At 41.4% G+C, this 18,698-nt stretch overlaps 1 protein-coding gene across 1 annotated transcript in view; it reads left to right on the top strand.

The window, feature by feature from the left end:
* Positions 1-1,401: 1,401 nt before the first annotated feature.
* The window catches only part of zfhx3 (zinc finger homeobox 3), a 126,090-nt gene continuing 108,793 nt past the window's right edge, over positions 1,402-18,698 (top strand). Inside the window, exon 1 of the mRNA XM_023953481.1 lies at positions 1,402-5,380. The gene's annotated coding sequence lies outside the window, so the exon portion shown is untranslated. The remainder of the gene's footprint in view (positions 5,381-18,698) is intronic.

The following is an 18,698-nucleotide window of genomic DNA, read 5'->3' as shown; positions in this document are numbered from 1 at the left end:
CATAATAATAAAAACAATCAATTTTCAAGAGCATATCTGAAATACTTGCATTTGTATTAATTAAAAATAAAACAAACAACCGTCATCACTGTTAGAAATATACTTTATTTGTCACATTTTGTTTGGCAAAAATGAAGGATTTCTTATTAAATAAAATGATAAATTAAAATATATGCATAATATCAAGAACAACAGAAATCATCACATTTAAATTTGAATGACTTTAAAAACAGACATCAACTCACACATTGAAATCCTTTCAATAAAGTAAGCAAACATCGGGAATGGGGCTGCTTGTAAACAGCAGCAGCAGTCACTGCGAACGCTTCAGTCCAGATGGAGAAACGCAACCACAGGGACTCACAACAGTTGAATGACTCGAACATGACAAGACATTAAACATGTACTTTTTTAATAGTCTGATTACATACAAATAAGGGGAACAACTCGGTAAAGAAATCACGTTTTTAAAGCTGTCCAAAACATAAAAAAAAGAAGATGGGGGGGATAGGAAGGGTCTGCATGAGAAGCACTGTTCCAAAAGCGTCTTTAAAAATTAGGAACATTAGTAAATGTTCTAGTTTAGGTTGTTCTGAATCTTTGCGCTGCTCCACTGACTTCTGCGGGACTTTTGTCCAGTTAATTGGGACAAGGTGACGTTGGATCTGCGTGTGCTAAATCTAAAAAAAAACCGCAGTTTCAGACAATATGCGCCCTCTTGATAATCATAACCATTAGAATGTTTGAAGAACATCCGAACATCCCGCTTTTGCCTCCTTTAACCAACTTTAATGTTATCGAAGAGCTCTCTAAATTTTGCTGCATGATGATGTTTATGAAGGAGATGAAGCGCGCTCCTGCAAACAACAGCTGGTCCGCAGGCGCTTGGCTCCTGTGGAGGAGCTGATGCGCTATTTGATCCCAGTGGTCAGGCTGAACATAAGAGGGCGCTCCCATTGCACCTGGCTGCGCTGCCCTATGCACCCGAGGCACGGGGGGGAGCGGGACACAAACCTCTCATGTGTGAACCGGTGGTAAACAGCCCAACCTTAATCTTTTTTCGCGCAATGGATTTACTTAAAAAGCCCCCCCGAGAAAATCAACTGGATTCATTTCTGAACTTTCTAAGAACTTAAAAAAAATCTAAGCAAAAACATTTCTTTGAATCAAATCAAAGTCTTTGTTTTACACATGCAATAATATGGCCGACTTAAAAAAGAGGATTTCTGCAGCCTTTTATCTGCCTGGCTGTCTCTTAAGGGGAATCAAACAGGCCCTAAGTGTGTTTACTGTCTTTCAAATACATTTCAGAGCTGTACCTTTAAGATGTCATTTTTTTGGTATGCATTAGTCCCCCCCACTTAAAAATACTTCGTATTTGAGCCTGTTTTCATAAAGTAAGCCAGGTTTTCTGTTAATTTTCGTGCACTGAACATATGCCTGACACCGTCCGTCTTAACATTGCAGCCTATATGCACATGTTAAATGCACAAATCGTTCCCAATGGAGCGACTGTTATCTCTTTATAAAGTTAGACGACTTTTCATTCATGGTAGCTTTTATCTTTAAATTCTTTTCACCACTGCTCATTTCCTCTGCTTCCCTTTGCGCTTTGTCTGGAAAATGTGTGCGCATGCCTGATATTTGAGATAAGTCGTTTCATTTGAAGATGTTCAATAAATATTTCTAAAAAAAAAAAAAAAAAAAGAAGAAGGCGGGGGGTGGGGGGCACGTGGAGTGCGTGTGCTTCGGCCGTGTCCAGCCCAATCACAGAGCAGTGGCGCAAGCTTCGCCCCGTGCCTAAGTGCTGCGTTTTGTTCCGTGCACTTCTGGCGGCGGTCAAACACTTCCGTGAACCCCCACGTCCACGAGCAGCCCCGCATCCTAAGCTGCTCTGCCTGTCCCCTTTGTATCATGCACGAGCTGTCATAGCCACAAGTTGTGTTGAATTTGCAATGCCACTCATGGATGTGTGCCTATTGAGCCTGGCACGTGGACTGTTATTCCTTCCCACTGAGAGGCGCATTTGAATGAGGGTAACACAAAGGCCCCCAGACCTTGTCAGACCCCCCCCCCCCCACTACTACCACCACTTTCCTCTTTTCACTCATGCATAGGCCCTACAAGGAACAAGGCCTCTGTCTGGCAGGCCCTCCTCTGATTTAGCCATCCTCAATATGGTCAGCCGTGTCAATCATGCGCGCTAATTTGCAATCTGAAGTTATAATCTGGAGGAGAGCAACTGGTTTCCTACTCACAAAGTTTTATAATCTCGTTAGTTTTACGCTCTTTTCTACCTTATTTCTTATTTTTACAAGATCTCCTCCTAAGAGGAGCAGACACGCTGCAAATCCTGGAGATTCCTGCAGTCTGCCTCTCACTCCACACGAGAGGAAAAAGAAAGAAAGAAAAAAACGAAGGCGGCTGACTCCATGGGGCGATGCAGTTTTCTTGTTCTGACTCTGGTATTCTGTGCAGCAGATGCCGGTATCAATGCCTGTCGCGGCTTGTGGAAGCCGGAGTGCTGAGGAAATGCCGTGTTAAAGCACACCATATATTTTACCAGCAGGGAGAGGGAGAGACACTGCGAAGGGAGGGTGAGCGTGATGGAGGGTGGAGGTTGGGGTGGTGGTGGTGGTGGGGTGGTAGGGGGGTGAGTTGGGTTCTGGCCATATAGGCTACAATGTGAGAAGTTTGATTTTTCATAGGCTCTTCAAAGGAATAGTTGCTATTGGATCTGCAGAAACGCCGCGTCCCATGGGGGTTTCATAACCTCTCCAACCTTTAAGCCAAAGGCCCTTGGAATATATAAAATATAGTTTATTTATTTCAACACCCGTCCTCTCGACAGCATCACAGAGGGCTTCTAACGTGTCAGGACAGCAATGCGCAGATTGTTTTTTAAATGAAAAACACACATTTCGGCGCCGTTTATGCATTTCTTTTCGTGCGAAGAAATAAATACCAGGCACTTTTATTAACTCCGTTATGACTTGTTTATTAAATCGCAGCAAACAATAATGGCTACTTTAGGTTCTGCACACATGTTTGGATGGGGAGCATTTTGCTCTTTTGCTGGTAAAGCGCTGCATCGGAATTTGCCACAAAGACGCACACTTACACATCCGCAAAATGTCTCAAGCAGCACAAGCGCCTCATCCATGATCAGTCAGCAGGCTTGGATGGAGCCGTTTGCGCACAGAACTGGGTGGATGCATGTGCCGGTGTGTGAGGTGTTGTCCATCTCCTCCGAGAGTCAACAAAAAATTATAACAAAAGCTACAGAGAGGCTCAAAGCTTGATACTTGGTAAATAAAAAATATATATAGATATAAATTTATAAAAGGCTACAGTTTTTACCCAAAATGAAGTGATGAGACAACAGTTAAAATGTGTTAAAAGAATGGATGAACAAACGCACGGCCTTAAGAAATTATTCCTAATCAAGAAGAAGTCATTTAAGACTCACCATCTGCTGCATAAAGAAAAGAAATGTAACTGAAACACACTGGAACCGAAGATATCAAAGCTACATCAATATTATTTTGTATCTATTTTTTTAATTAATAATCTGAATTTGGGTGAACCATAACATCGTAAAAATATGCTCTTTTCAGTTACAGATTTCACAGTAGTCTTCAACTTCCTCTGTTTCACACATACACGTGGGTATAATCATATTTAATTTTTGCATTATTTTAAATAATTAAAACAAATTCATATAATAAAAAACATGTTAAACTGAAACATAATCCCATATCGATTTAGGATGAAACAAAACATATTTGTAAAAAAAAGTTTGTAATAATCTTCTTATTACTTATAATGTTCCTAAATATTTTAATTTTTTGCCTCACACCTTTGATTTCTTTACTCATTTTTGCTTTTTTTGTACAAAAATAACGTTGAGAATTTTATTTGGAATGCATAGAGATGTCTTATATCTTCTCAGGTAAACATAAATATGAATTTTTACACTTTATGCGCTTTCAAACGTCATTTTTATCTTATTAAAACAAAAAAACGAGCACGCGGTTTTAATAATAATATTAACAACAATAACAGTTTTAAGATGCGCTAAACATTCATATCGGCTCAACACTACGCTTTCTATACTTGGATTTATATGTTTCTCCGCCCCAAACAAAAACAGAAATGTATCTCTGAACATCAGGCGCTGGACAAATGACATGAAGTTTTTCAAAGTTCATCTGAGTGAAAACATTCCACGCGCATCAGGACTATTTCACCTCAACTTTTAGGCTTTAGACACGTGGTGTTTGCTCCTAATGCTCAAAATATATATTTACCGGGACAAATAAACGCTTGTCTCTGATAATATGCAGGTGGCACCGTACTTAAGATAAGCTCTGGTCTTTACAGATCTACAATATAGCAGCCTGCACCGGAGCAGCTCACATGTTACTGTTCAGTCCTGCGTGGAAATCGCTTTCAACGTGTTTGACTCTTCGGGAATTGCTGTTTGCTTCCACGCGGGTTCTCTGCGTGTTTACAGCGGAGACACGCCGAGAAAAAATACACTTCCATAACAGTCACAGAAACGTACTTTTTAAAAACTTGAAAGTGTAAACTCGCTATGATAAGTTGTGTTTTAGGCCAGAAAGAGACTAAAAAGGAGATATAAAAAAGCGCGATCGCGCGCGTGTTTATAGTGGCGACATAGCTGCTATTGTTTTATTTCAAAAAAGGGCATAAACCGGGTCAAAAACCGTTCTAAAAGTGGAAAAGGAGCAGGGGGAAAGTGTGAGGCGCGGCGCCGTGCCTGCGCTCCAGCTTTAACTTTCTCTGTCTTCCGTCTAATCAAACTCCTACTTTCCGCTCTTTTTAATTCCATATTTTCAATTCCTGATCATTACTTTTCTCTTTTTCTACTTGTATCTATCCCTCCATCTCTCCCTCCCTCTTCTTTCTCCCTCCCTCCCTCCCTCTCTCTCCTGTGCTCTCTCCTTTGCTGAATCTTATTGATCCAGAAGGCGGCTAATTAGCCCTTCCCTTCGTGCCTGTGTAATGAAGCACATGCGCACTGAATTAATCACAGCCATTTTTTGCAGGAAACTAATTAGCAGGAATAAAGATCCAAAGAGTTTTTTCTTTTCAATCACCAGATCTCACTTTCACCTCTTCCTCGCTCGCTCCGACACAAGGCTCATCGGCTGCTTTGCATCCAAATTATTTTTATATTGCCTTTAACAACTAAAAGTACCTACTTCGGTTTTTTACGCACCGCCACAACAGTGATCTTTCTTTTGCCACCCTAAGCGCAAACTGACCAAAAGGAGACTGCCTTGATGGGATCTTTAGCTATATCATCTCAGTACTGGATTAAAAAGCGAGGATCACAAAGCGGCAGCGAGAAATTGTAAGTTTCAACTTTGCGTTTGTCTCTTTTCCTCTCTGTTTCCACGATCCTATTCTTTTCGCTGTGTGACTTCTCTGAATCTCCCCTCTGTCCGCTGTCGGTGCTCGCGCAGCGGAGCTGGCGATTCTCCCAATCCGAGACACAATTTCCCTTCAATCCTGCGTGATGCCGGACAGTTTGGCTTTATTCTTGAATTTTGCTCGTGTCGTTACCTGTGTTTACATGAGCGTCCGTCCTCTCCTCATGAATGGAAGATAAGAAAACGGGAAAGACAGCGATCCACTCCAAGCATGTTGACCGTGGAAAAGCTCGCTTTTCAACCAGAAATGTGCTTTTTTTTTTGGTCGGTGGGATCGGGGGAGAAAAGGGTGAAGAGCCCTTGATGGGGTCGAGAAGCGTGTTTTGAAGCACAAACGCGACAAGGAAAAGGGCTGTGGAGAGCGGGCGGAGGGCAGCGGAGGCGCCACACGAGCACAGCCCCGACAAGGAGCTCCTAGTCCAGCCTTCTGGGTCCGCGAGCGTCCGGGAAAAGAGGGACTTGTTTCGCTTTCTTTCTTTTTGGACTGATTCGGCACTTACCATATCCAAGCAGCTTCTGCGTCGTCATGTGCCTCTAAAGTCTCCTCTGGATAGAAAGCTACATTTTTTGTGTTGTTCTTCGACACGTCTCGGTCTGAAACGCAATCCCTCCGCCCTGCCTCAGATCCTCCAGCTACACTTTCCCTCTTTGCCCCACTTCGTCCGTGTTTTCCTTTATTACTATTACATTTTCGTCGCTCTTTGCCTCTTTCTAGCCTTGTTTTTAAGTCGATTCTCGCTCGTTCACTAACAGACTCACAAGCAAATCGATCGACAAGTGTGTGTGTGTGTTTGTGTGCGCGCACGAGGGGGTTTGTGTTTGCGAGTGCGTGCGTTCTGTGAATGCGATGTTTGGAGGGGGAGGGGGTGGGGGACCGGAGCCCCGGGTCTCCGTGATGACAAGACCGGAAAAGAAGGACTTTACGCACGGCCAGCCGAAACTAGCTGCAGGAGCAGGAATCGAACCCTCTGCTGGGCTGCAGGGAGGACGCAGGCTGCTTCCAGAGCCTCAAACTACTTGACCACCGGATCCGACTTTTATTACTACTGTAGACTTTTTCTCCGCTTCTTCTTGTTCTCTATTTGACCCTGAGAATTACCGACCGGACAGAAACCCAAATCACAGCTTCAGTCGATATTTTCATTCTAAAGTGACTGCCGAAAACTTTCAGCAGCCTGTAGTCCAGACTGAATCCCGAGTCCCTGCGCGCATTCTGCCTCCTCTCACTTTGGATTTTTATGAAGGGGGCAAACTAGACATGCTTATTTCAACATACACGGCTTAAAAAACAGTTTGCCCCACTAAGCCCCCCCCCCCCCTTCCCTTTTCTTAGAAGTGTATTAGATGACACTAGTGATCTCACGGAAAAAAAAAAAAATCCGATGAAAAAAACCCATAAATAAAGAAACGCAGCTATTGTCTTTGCGTCTGATGGAAGTGCTGGAAAAATCCACAAATAAGAAGAAAAAAATCTAAAAGTTTCTTTTCTGCAAAGATGAATCTACGTACAGTGAGGAGAAAAAGGCGAGGAATTGAAGTCAGTGTTGGAAATTTTTCGCGACATGGCCAGGGAGAGAAAGAGGGGGAAGAGGAGGGGAAAAAAGGTTTGCGGGAGAGCAGAGGATGATAGGATATGTGCACCCACCGTTGAGGGGGGGTGGGGGGGGGTGGGGGTGAGAAGTTCTGGGTGGGTTGGTAGGGAAGGGGAGATGGTGGTGGTGGTGGTGGTGGTGGGGGGGTGTAGGTCAGACAGCAGAAACAGGGGGAACAGGGGTCATGGAGTGAGTGCAGAGATAAAACAGAAAGAGAGGAACCCCCCCCCCCCCTCACAAACAGCCGAAGGATAATGGGGAGAGAGTGGGTCTGGCAGGGAGAAATGGCTGATGGTAGTTCGCTGGCATGTTTTCGGAGCCACACATAGCTCTGATGGTTGTCAGAATCTGTGGCTCCATGTAAAAACAGAATACAAGAAGGGAGGTTTTAAAAAGGGATGTTTTTTTTTTTTTTTTTTTAAATAAAGTTTATGTATTTGGAGAAACCCCCTCCCAAAAGCGGGGGCTGAGCGTAGCTGTGCTGGGAGGTCAGATAGCTATGGGCCAGAGAGGAAGAGGTCAGGTAAACAGACCCCTGTTTTTCATACTGGAAAAGAGCACCCAGACAGATATTAACAACACGAGGGGAAGACGAATCGGCCTACGTTTCTATTTATGCTCAACGTTAAATTCGATCATATTTCTTCCTAATCCATATGTGTATCAGTAACTTCAAAGGGTTGTGATTGAAGTGGCTCAGATTTGCTTTTCTATAGGGCAGGTTTGTTGCTGTGCCAGAAAACCGGTGATCTCCCTTCCTCCTCTGTCTGACACTAACACTCCTCTCCTCCTCCCTCTCTCCCTCTTCTGTTACAAAACAAAGACAACCGAAATGTTAACTGTCATCTTACCTGTCAGGTTTTCCTACCCTGCTTCATTGTCATATATGTTTAATTATAACATTTCCAGGAGAAGGTATAGAAATGACAAAAGGATTGTTTCAAAGAATTCTTTTTGTCTTTTTTACTTAAATAATATCAGGTGGAATGTTCAGCATCTTAATCTGTGGTAGCTAAGCCTGCTGAATGATTGCATAGAAAGGCTGCCAAAACGAGGGTTTTTACTGCATAAAAGTGTCTAAAATATTCTTAAATTTTTAAAATAATATTCTTTATTTTTTGTGCCATTTAAATAAAATAAATCTTCCTCTTTTTTATTTTTCTTTTATCAAATACATTGAGATGCAGACATATTTGCATGAAGGAAAAAAAACAAGTATTAGGGCTTGTTTCTCTTTGTGCTTTAGTTTGTGATGATTATTTTTAAAGCAAATTAAATTAAGTCAAATTACAAATTGCCTAAAATTAGAAATCATTAGGTAGTTATAACATAATTTCATTATGCTCTGTAACATTTAGCAAATTTTCATTTATGCCACGTGCATCTCTTAAATGTGTGGCAAAATTCTTTGTTATAATCAGCCATGTCAAAATGCTTTGAGACGAGTGTGTGTGTGAATGATACAAGATCAGCTGCGTTATTGTGGAGTAGCTCAGATTGTAGTTGCCCTGCTGTGTGCTATTCGAGACCTAAAGAGAACATGTAGTGTCTGAATTTGGTTGCAGTTTTCGCGTTCCCTAATCCTCCACAGTAACATAAAGCTGGAGCACGGCTTGCACTTCCTCCTCATTTGTCACTTCATTCGATGACAACATATTCAGAGCATTCAGATGGCGATTGCACGTGGGGGGCACCATGTCCAGTTGAGTGGAGAGATGAGGGGAGTCGCAGCCTCCACAAACTGGCTTGTTTAATGCTTTGTGAGGTAACGCAGAGGAAGGGACGGTCCCTTCAGCTGTCATAGCCCCATCTACATCTCTAACTGTGCCTCTTCTTCTTCTTCATGTCTCATTCTCTGCAACTGTGCACAAATCCCACCTCCTTTTGCTTGGGCAATGGCACAGTGGGGGAGCTCGCTGCCATGTCTTCGGTCTAAGGGAGCCCTCTTTGGGTGAACTGGTGGCTCGGCTCTTTACATGAGAGATGCAGCACCGATTCAGGGGAGTGCTTGGCAAAGTGCACAAAGAAAAAAACAAATTTTAACACATTTATTTTCTAATAAATTACATTTATTGTAAAAAAAATAAATAAATAAAAGTAGGATAAAATATTTATATGTAAAATTATTTTATTTTTTGATTATAGTAGTCATTTTTATGTTTTCTTTTTTTTGGTTTTGTTTTTTCGACCCTGTCTGAAATACATAAGAAAATGTGTCTGTAGTGGTATCTATCTGTCCTCTCAAAAATGTAAATATAATGACGCTTGTGTTTCTTCCGATAAGCGCAGTAGAAATAAACGGGTGACAGCTTTGAATGTAACGTATAGGTTTTAATATGATCCTGCAGCAAACACCAATTTTTCCAGTTGTCCTGCAGCTGAGGCCAGTATACATGTCATGCTATCACAGAGAAGCAGGCTGCTGGGGTGTCGGTGAGACGGGGGGCGTGGTTCTACCTCAACATTCAGTTGTAGGATAGTGCTGAAGGACGACGGAAAAGATGTGATTCCTATGTGTGTGTGTGTGTGTGTGTTGACCTGCTCAAGGTGTGTATTAGGTCTTACCTTTAGTCCCAGCTGCTCAGCGTCTACATAGACTTAGGTTTTGCCAAGAAAAAGCAGCTGCATTTTTCTGAAAATTTCATTCTCATCTTTGTATCCTCCATTTTTGTCTCTTCTTTATCATCATCCCTTCATCTTTTTGATGTGAAATTGGCAGGGTGTTTTTGTGGTTTCCTCGTACACAAAATGTTATCATGTTAACAAATCATGGTTAAATCTTTGTGGTAGACTAGATTTATGACTGAGGAGATGCATCTGTCGCTGCATGTGTTTGCACGCTGCAGCGTACAGATCTGTCGCCATTCAGATTTTTTTCAATTCACTTTTTTTTTTCAAGGTCTCTCGTTAAAAATGTGCTTTAATTTTTTGCTTTAGGGTTAGGAGTGTTTGAAAAAAAATTTAACTTTCAAAGACTCCGATTACAGCAGTCATGAAGGCAGTAAAGATAAGTAAAAAAATAGAAGAAAGAGATCCTTTCACATCAGTGATGTTCTTAAACAGCAAATTATGACTTATGTTTTGATTTTTCTCTCCATCTGTGACGCACTCTTCTCTGTTATCACACAACACATCTAAATATTGTGCGAGCCATATTCATAGAAATGTGTTTTCATTTCTAGCACTAAATGACAGCTGTTCTTGTCATTGAGGAAGGTTATAATGTTTTTCAGCGTCCTTGAATTTCTGGGTTGTTTCTGAAATAAATTACAATGGCGGTTTTGTTGCAAACAAGGCCATTTGTTAGACCCCGGTTGTACAACCGTGATAATCACTGTACTTATATGTATAACTGTGAAGAGACCTGTATGTTTACATGCGTGTCCAGAACTGTCTGTGATTATGTGTGTGTGTACGTCTGTGTGTCGGCCGTGAGGCGACAGGAGCAGTAGCTAGCTCCTTCTGTTCAGGAACGGTTGTATAGGCTACATATGCCTGCATGCAGGGATGACAAGGAGCACTCAAAGGCTGCAAAATTGTACTCTTCTGCACCCCAGCCCCCACCCCACCACCCCATACTCCTCATAAGCCCACCCTTCTTCTGGACCCTGGAGGCCAGCATTCCACCCTCTGCACTGGCGCTTATCATCACAAAGGACAGAATGCATAAAACATGGAGGACGCTTAGACAGAGGCGGCCCAAGTTGCCCAGCACCCCCACCCCACCCCTCAACGCTGAGCCCTGGAACAATACGCGGGCCCCTCTGGCCTGTGACTCTGACGACACACACGCCGTCTTTTTGTCCTCTTCTATTCCTTTGTCACGCTCTTCCTCTTCCTCTGTGTCAGTGGCTCTGTGAAGTGATAACTGCCCTCGCGTTGTTTAACTGTGAAATCTGCGTTGTGTAATCAAAATGGTTGAGTGTCGTTGTGCGAGTGGAGATGTTGGAGGGAGCAAAAGTGACAAGTTTGACATATTGACAGTGGATCTTCTGCACAGCACCTTCCTTCATACTTCACATTGTCCATTACGTTTATATTTCTTTTTTGTACTGTTTTTATAAAAGAGTGAATCTTTGCTGCATGACACAGAGGTTAAACATGAACAGTTGTAATGATTTTTCTTAATGTGAAGAAATTGATTTTTTTTTTCTCAAAATGAGTTGTGTTGATGCACTAATATAATCTGTTTTAAACCATTAGTATGAACTATTTATATTTAATTTGCTGCTGGGCCATGTCTGTGTTATTTTTGGGCAGAAGTATGTATATTTGTATTTGACATGTTGTGAAGACACTTTCCAGAATAACCTCCATTCTTGTTGGGTCTATAGTTCTGATGAGGACAAAAGACCAGCCTTAAAGCATAGAAATTGTAAAAGAGTTAAAAGTTGGACTGTTAACAAAGACTGGGTTAGGTTTCCAATTAGATCAGCAATATTTTTTAAATCAACCTTTCTGCATATATTCTGTATATTTCTGATAAACTGTGGGTTTATCGTTTGTGTTGTCACAGACTGGAAGGACTTTAGAAAAAAAGTTTAAAAAAAGTTGCTCGACTGCTGTCAGTCTGACGTTGGTCTTTTTTGTGTGGGTAAGTGTCAGATAGCCAGGCTGCAGGAATTCACTGCTGGGATGTGCTGGACCCCAGCAGGTCTCTGCCACTTCCTCTCTGTGTACCTCACAGCGTATCTTCCTCAGGATTATGGGAAAAAAAGAATAGAGTGGTGGCAGGAGCACCCTATTTCGTTCTTTTCTTTTTTTTTACACATGCACACCCCGGTCCTAACAAAAAGCGTAATTCACTTGTAAATGTGTAATGGCCAGTCTGTGCTGTCAGTTGAGGAGGGAGACAAGAAGAAGGAGGGGCAGAGATGGAAAAAAAAAAGACAGAAGGCCACAGTCTGTTTCAGTGTGAGGCAGGGCTGAGTTATAGACACAGAGGGTTTCCTCCTGGTCAAACTCAGTTTCCGAATTTATTTGCACATTGGTACATTCCCATGAGGTTTGTGTGTGCTCCTTTTATACTATCCCAAAAAGAGAATTCTGCTCTTATGCTGCGAGTGGTTATCATAAAGTTCATACTCAGTGCTATGGCTGTCACTCCACTTGCTTCTTTTGCAAAGACCCTATGCTGTTTACTTAGGGCCCCGGGCAACTGATCTTGGAGTAGTGAAGGGGTTAAGAAACAAGAATAGCACTCTTTTGTCTCTGTGGCCCTCTTTGCCATTGTTGTGGTGGAATTGAGCTTGGTGCACCTCACTTGACCACACCAAAGCAATAAAATGGCCTCTAAGTGTAGCTGCCACAGTCTCTGATGTGAGCTCTCCTTCTGTTTCAGTTTTTCTTTTTTTTTCTGTGTGCAGTTTGCTGTGAGTATCCACAGATACTGTACACTGTTGTAATAATGTTGCAGTACATTTTTATTACTCATGCATGGCTAGTCTTAATTTGAATAAGTATATATCCTGTGGCTTTTTTCTTGTTGGAAAGTATGAGCTGCTGGAGAGTATTTCAGTTAATCTGACACATGAGCACAGAAATGCACACGATCCACACACATTACAGAATATAAACACAGGGTCCTGTTGGCACATGCAGCGTTTGAAACAAGTCTGATTGTTAACGTATTTAAAAAACAAGTTTAATATTTTTGGGATCCATGAAAAATAATGACATTTCTAAGGTCTACCTGTAGCACAATAGCAGTGAAAATATTGTTCTTTTCTTGTGTGTGTTTTTCTGGATTTATGAATATTATGTGACAGTTTTTAATCTAACTGACAGCTCTACCTGATTGGCATTACAAAACTAAAGGCAGTCCTGCTGTTATGGCTACTGAATGAATAATATCTTGCAGTTTTAGACACCTCATAAGATATTCACTGCCTGCTTGTTTACATTTTCAGATGTATTACTAAAACCGTTACAAAAAAAAACACACTTTCCAATAATTTCATTTTCCAATTTGAAAACATTTTATAAAATGCAGTGTTGGTGCTATTGTTTTTGATTGTACAGATGATTGTTTATAGCGAAGTCCCACCTCTGCAGACATTGTAATTAAAAGGAAGATATACTACATGTATGTCTGTCGCCTACCCCTCCCATCTGATCTTGTCAAATGAGCATCTAGCTGTTGCAGCGAGCGTGTCAGTGGATTTATGAAAGATTTGGCTGAATTATAATTGCCACTGTCCTGAACATAAACCATTGATGTCAGGTGTCATACAGACCGCTTTAAATGTTTGGTTGCAGTTGCCATTAAAGCAACATTTCCTCAAAGCAGCATTTTTTTTTCTCACCCCGAATCTTAGGGCTGTCTCCGTCTTACGTGTTTTCACAACCCCCTTCTGGACGGTTGCTCTTCTTTGCTTAACACGTGTGGTTTTCATTTCAAATCTCTGTACAAAAAACACAAATGCTCTTTGTCATTTTCTCTGGCTTAAATGAGCAAACAAGAGGATATCAGTCTCTCATAAGAAATTCATGACATAAACCCTCACATATGTCTTCACACTTCTTTCTCTCTTGCTGGCTATGAACAATTGTATTGTTCATTGTATTGTATTGTAGCTTGTAAAATCGTAACAAAGGTAGGACCACGATGCGTACATATTTAACACTGGGATAACTTGAAAGGCTTTAATTCCAATCGTCAGAGCTTCATTTTGGATGGTGGTCTGACAGAGGTGGGGGTGGGTCCCATGTGGACGACACAGGGCTGTATAGTTGTAACAGAACGGTGACCTCGGCTTTGTGACGTCATCTGGCTCGTCTGGTCACAGTGGATTTCATTTTCCCCACTGTTTAATGAATGAAAATTGGGTCCCCAGGCTAGTTTAGACACCTATTAGTCGTTCTGCTGACTAGGGGACATTAATACGAAAACGTTAATACTAAAAAATCCACTACATGCATTTGTAATCGGGGCTTGAATTTAAAGCAACTACTTTATCACCTTTTAAAATGACTGTTGACAAGTCTGCCACACTCCAGTTTTGAGTTGAATTAGATGAGACATTATCTGTGCTTTCACATAAGACCTGAGCAATCGGACGTTTCTGTTTTACCCATGCGGTTAAAAATCCTGTGAAAGCATTGTTGTGAGAAGCTGTAAAACAAAACACACCCTGACCACATAGGAAGTCACTCTGAGGTAAGAGTTAGGCCCAGAATGATACTGGCAGTTACAACAGTTTTTTTCTGTTCTTAGGTACAATCCTTTGACAAGAAATGTTCTGATTTTTTTTTTAATTTCATTTATTTTTTAACTTTAGTTTTTACTATTGTGTTGTTTCTGTTATTACCGGTACGAAGCCCATTGAGACGACTGTTGTTGTGAATTGTGGGCTATACAAATACAATTTCATTGAATTTAATTGAATTCTTGGCACACGTTTAAAATACATTTTCAAAGGACATTTGAACAAAAAAAAAAAATTCTGAGTAATGTGGACAACAAGCCTTTTCTCCATCATTCAGTTAAACCCTCTAACTAAGTTTAGGTTCGGTATCAGTAAGAGGAACACTGTTGAATTGCCCCCCCTCCCCTCTTACAGCTTACTTTTTGTCATAGCCAGGTGTTTCCTCGTGTCGGATCATGCCCTGGTGGGGAACAACAGGCCACATGGCAGGTGAAAATGAAGAGTTCTGCAAATAGCTTTTAGTTCTGTGGTCTTCCTGTGCCACAAACAGAGCTCAGAAACATACTGCGAGGACACAGATTAGACTTGTAAAGTTACACTCTGTGCTGAGGATTAACACAGGAAGTAGCCCTTGTATGGTGCTGGAGCTCTGAACTCTCTCCCCCCAAGCAGTACCAGGCGCAGGAGGAGTGTATGGATGATACAGTCTTTGTTTACACCGAAAAGAATATGGGTTTGGTGCAAGAAGGGAAAAAAAAGAGGAGGCACTCAGGGCAAGAGGAGGGCAGACACTGGTCTCAGCATTTCTTTCTTTTTAGGCTTTTCCAAAAATTATTACAAGTTTTATTTGTAAAAGAGGAAAGGTCCTCTGCTATATACGCATGCTGGTGGAAGTGGATGTTTGTCTGTGGGTGTATCTGTAGCGGTTCCTTTTGGGAAGAGTTTGTCTTGACAAAACAGGAGACTGACACCTGCTCTTGCTGTTAAGTCGAATCTTGTGGTCTGGGCAAAATGTACTTTCACATGACATCTGGGTATGTGGGCCTACAACAGGAAGCATCGCTAGTGTTTCACAATTCCTCAAAAAACAAGAACAGAGCAGCCACACTATTGTAACCCGTCTGGCGTTTTTTTTTTTGTCATGGATGCCAGCTTGTCTGTAGTGGGTTTCAGAGCAAGGCAGAGGGAGGGGGGCACACGGCATAAGTGGACCCCTGAGACCTCCTGCAAGGGTAGAGGTGTGGCGAGCGTCTGTTTTGGGCATGGCTTATGTCAGTGTATTTAGCGTTTGCCTGTGAGGGCATTTATATGCAAATGTTAAACAACCCATTGCGGTGGCTAATTACAGCAGAGCCTTTGTGCGTGCCAGGCAGTGAGAAGCAGGGAGTTTCTAACAAACCAGGACTGGACTTCCCCTGCTTGTTTACTCATTGTCTTTCCTTATTACCCCCTCATTGACACTCCCCTTTTGTGTGGCTGTGCCGTTTGCCTGCTCACTGGCTCCTCCTCTTGTGGTGATGGAGTTAATGTAGCAGATTAAGTAGGCAGTGCTCTGACCATGTTTACTTCCTCTTTCATCTGATGGCCCGGCTCTACTTTTCATTGTAGCCCTTCAGTCTGTAGTTTTCATTTGGACACCCCCCATTCAGGAAGTATCTAAACCCATATCACACTTTCTTTCTCTCTACAGGTAGAAATGCTTCCATGGATTTAGAACAGCTTCTCATGAAGTGCAAATGTATGAATTTGGGAAAAGCAAATGCCCAACAGTGGCCGGGTTTGGCTTCGGCAGCCCAGTGACCCCATAAGGGAAAAAGTGGGTTCAGAAAATGGATAGATGGAAGGAAGAAAAGCATATGATAACTTTTAGAGTTACACTCTTTGGTTTGGGACACAGGAACACCTACCCTGACTGTCAGATAGGTTTTTTTGTATGCTCTCATTGTGACTGCTTACTTTTTTAGGCTTTGTTGTCTGGGATCCAAGGACAATAACAGCTATGTATAGTTTACCTCTAGAACATCTTTAATAAGAATGAATGCCTGCATGTGAAACATTAGAATTCATTAAAGTTCACATGTATGTAGCTCTAGTTGCATTATCACACTGAACTACAAGTAGGAATGCAGCTGTGGTGGAGTTAAACAGTGTGTACACTGGGTATATTAACTGAAGAAGAATATTTTCAATATTAGTCACTGACAAATGGTAGCTACATTTTATATACAAAAGCCCTTTAGGCATCACATTTTATTGCAGTAGGTATGCCCAAAGCATTTTTTTGTATAGTACTTTTTAGATGGGCAGAACTTTTAGAAGTGTGAGGAGAATTGGTGTAGTGAACTTTCTTTCATGTATAGAGATCTCTTGATTTTTTTTGTATTTTTTACTTTACAAGTCTGGCCATTTTGGTTTTATTTAGATGTTTTAGAGCTTTGTTGTTCCAGTCCTTAACCTCCTCAGATGATATTTTTACATTTTTACCACTATTTTTCATCAATCAAAAATCTGCTGTAGGGTGTTGAACAACGCTCACTTGCAGGCATAATATTTCTCAATACTTGTATGTTAAAGAGACTTCTCGTTCAGTTTTGCATTTTTTTTTCAAACCTCTGCAGAGTACACAGCAGTATCAGAGTGGTTCGGCTACATTTTTGTAAAATTATTTGCCTAGTGCTAAAACCTAGAGAGAAAGAGAAGAAAAATTGTGTTGTTTTTTGTCTTTTTTTTTCTCCCTTTGCTTTGTTGGTTAAGTTTTAGAGCTGTGTTCGTATTCGGGCAACACATGTCCTACTACGCCAATTACAGTACCAGCCCCACTTTTTTTTTGCCTGACCCTTATGCATACTCGTACATACATAAGCAGGGTGGGGGGATGGAAGATTGAATGACCAGAAGAGCTAAACTGGATCAAAGGCGATGTGTGAGGGAGCTGGGCTACCTCATAGAAAACAGCTGCCCCTTGCTGTCTCTGCCGCTCACCCTGGCCTGACAGCAGCTAGAAATATGAGGCCTCTCCAGACCTCTGTCCTGGGAAAGAAGGGAAGGACAACACACATACACTGAAAAGCTTTTGTTTCTGCTCCAACTCACTTAGGCAAACAAAGACAAAAAAAAGCTGTTTGCCTTTGCTCATTCACACATTCAGCTGCAGCTAGAAATCTTTGTTTTGTGCGCTCCCCCTGCCATACTCCATGGAACAAAAAAAAAAAAAGAAAAGCAACATTCTACAGTTTTTGTTTTTGTCCTTCTGTTTATATGGTCTAATTATTTCATCGACTTTTTTTGGTCACTTAACTTCAATGTGTTTTGTCAGTCTTGCTATTCTTTTGGATTTTTCTCTCAAACAAAATGTGATACTTTTTATTGGCTTTCATCATAAAAAAGTCTTCCAGGATTTTGAATTGGCTACATTTCTTCATCTACATCTTTTGTTTCTACGGTTTCTCATCTTATATCTGAGTTTTCTCTGACTTATCATATTTTTATAGAGCTGACAAGCATTCAGCTGTCTAATCGAGGCTCCTTCCATCAAGAATGCAAATAAGAGTGAATATGTGACTAGCAGAAGTCCAGCAACATCTGCAGGAGCCTGTGACGAGCTCCCGCCCTCCCACACCCACCATGCCCCCTGCCTTTGAGCATTCATTCAGTGCCATTATTTCATTGTTTCACTTAACGCCTGTGACCGGGCAGTGCAGTTAACCCTCTGCTGCTCGGGCTTGGCTGGCTACAGTCCTGCACACAGGGCCATGGGGGAACAGAGGAAGAGTGCATGAGTTTGGAACAGCCCTTTCCCAGGACAATCTTTCTTCCAGCCCATCTGGACTTTTGCATACAGCCCCAAACTGTTTGTTCATACTCTCCACTTATAATCAATGGACATGTGTGTTATAGTTTGCTTATTAGTGCAGCCACTTGTGAATTAAGCCATAATTGCAGAAATTACCATTTGTGTCCCTCCAGACAAAACATAGTTTGCACTTTCTTAGGTCTATGTGATGAGGAAACAAACTTTTGTTAGGGTGAAGTTTGAGAAGACAGAGGTGTGAAAGGATTTAATAAAAATAGTATGAACTTCTCTGCTAGGCTGCAAGGTTGAAAAACAAACCTTCTTAGATGTTACCCACATTCGAAATGATGAACTACGATAGAAATCTGCCACCTAAGCATGCAGCTGATTGAATTATTCTCATTTTCAGTGGCAGAAATATTACTGGATTAGATTTCAAGAAAACAAGACAAAGCAAAGATAAGATAACACGTATGCTTCAGTCACAGGTGCTGGATTGTTTTAATTATTTTAAAACTAGGCATTGAAGTTGACGTGAAGTCCAGTTCAAATGTAAATATCGTACATTTTGGGCATTTAAAGAAAGTCTCAGAGAGGAAAGTTTCTCTGTTACATTTTCAACCAAATATGATACAAAAGTCTATAAAACAGTTTAAACCTTAGTGTTGCTAAATTTAATATTACTAAATAAAAAGATTTAAAAAAT

Source organism: Oryzias latipes, chromosome 3, assembly GCF_002234675.1.
Source record: "Oryzias latipes chromosome 3, ASM223467v1".
Classification (NCBI taxonomy): domain Eukaryota; kingdom Metazoa; phylum Chordata; class Actinopteri; order Beloniformes; family Adrianichthyidae; genus Oryzias; species Oryzias latipes.
The sequence above is the reverse complement of the archived record's forward strand: the minus strand, read 5'-3'. Positions and strand labels throughout refer to the sequence as shown.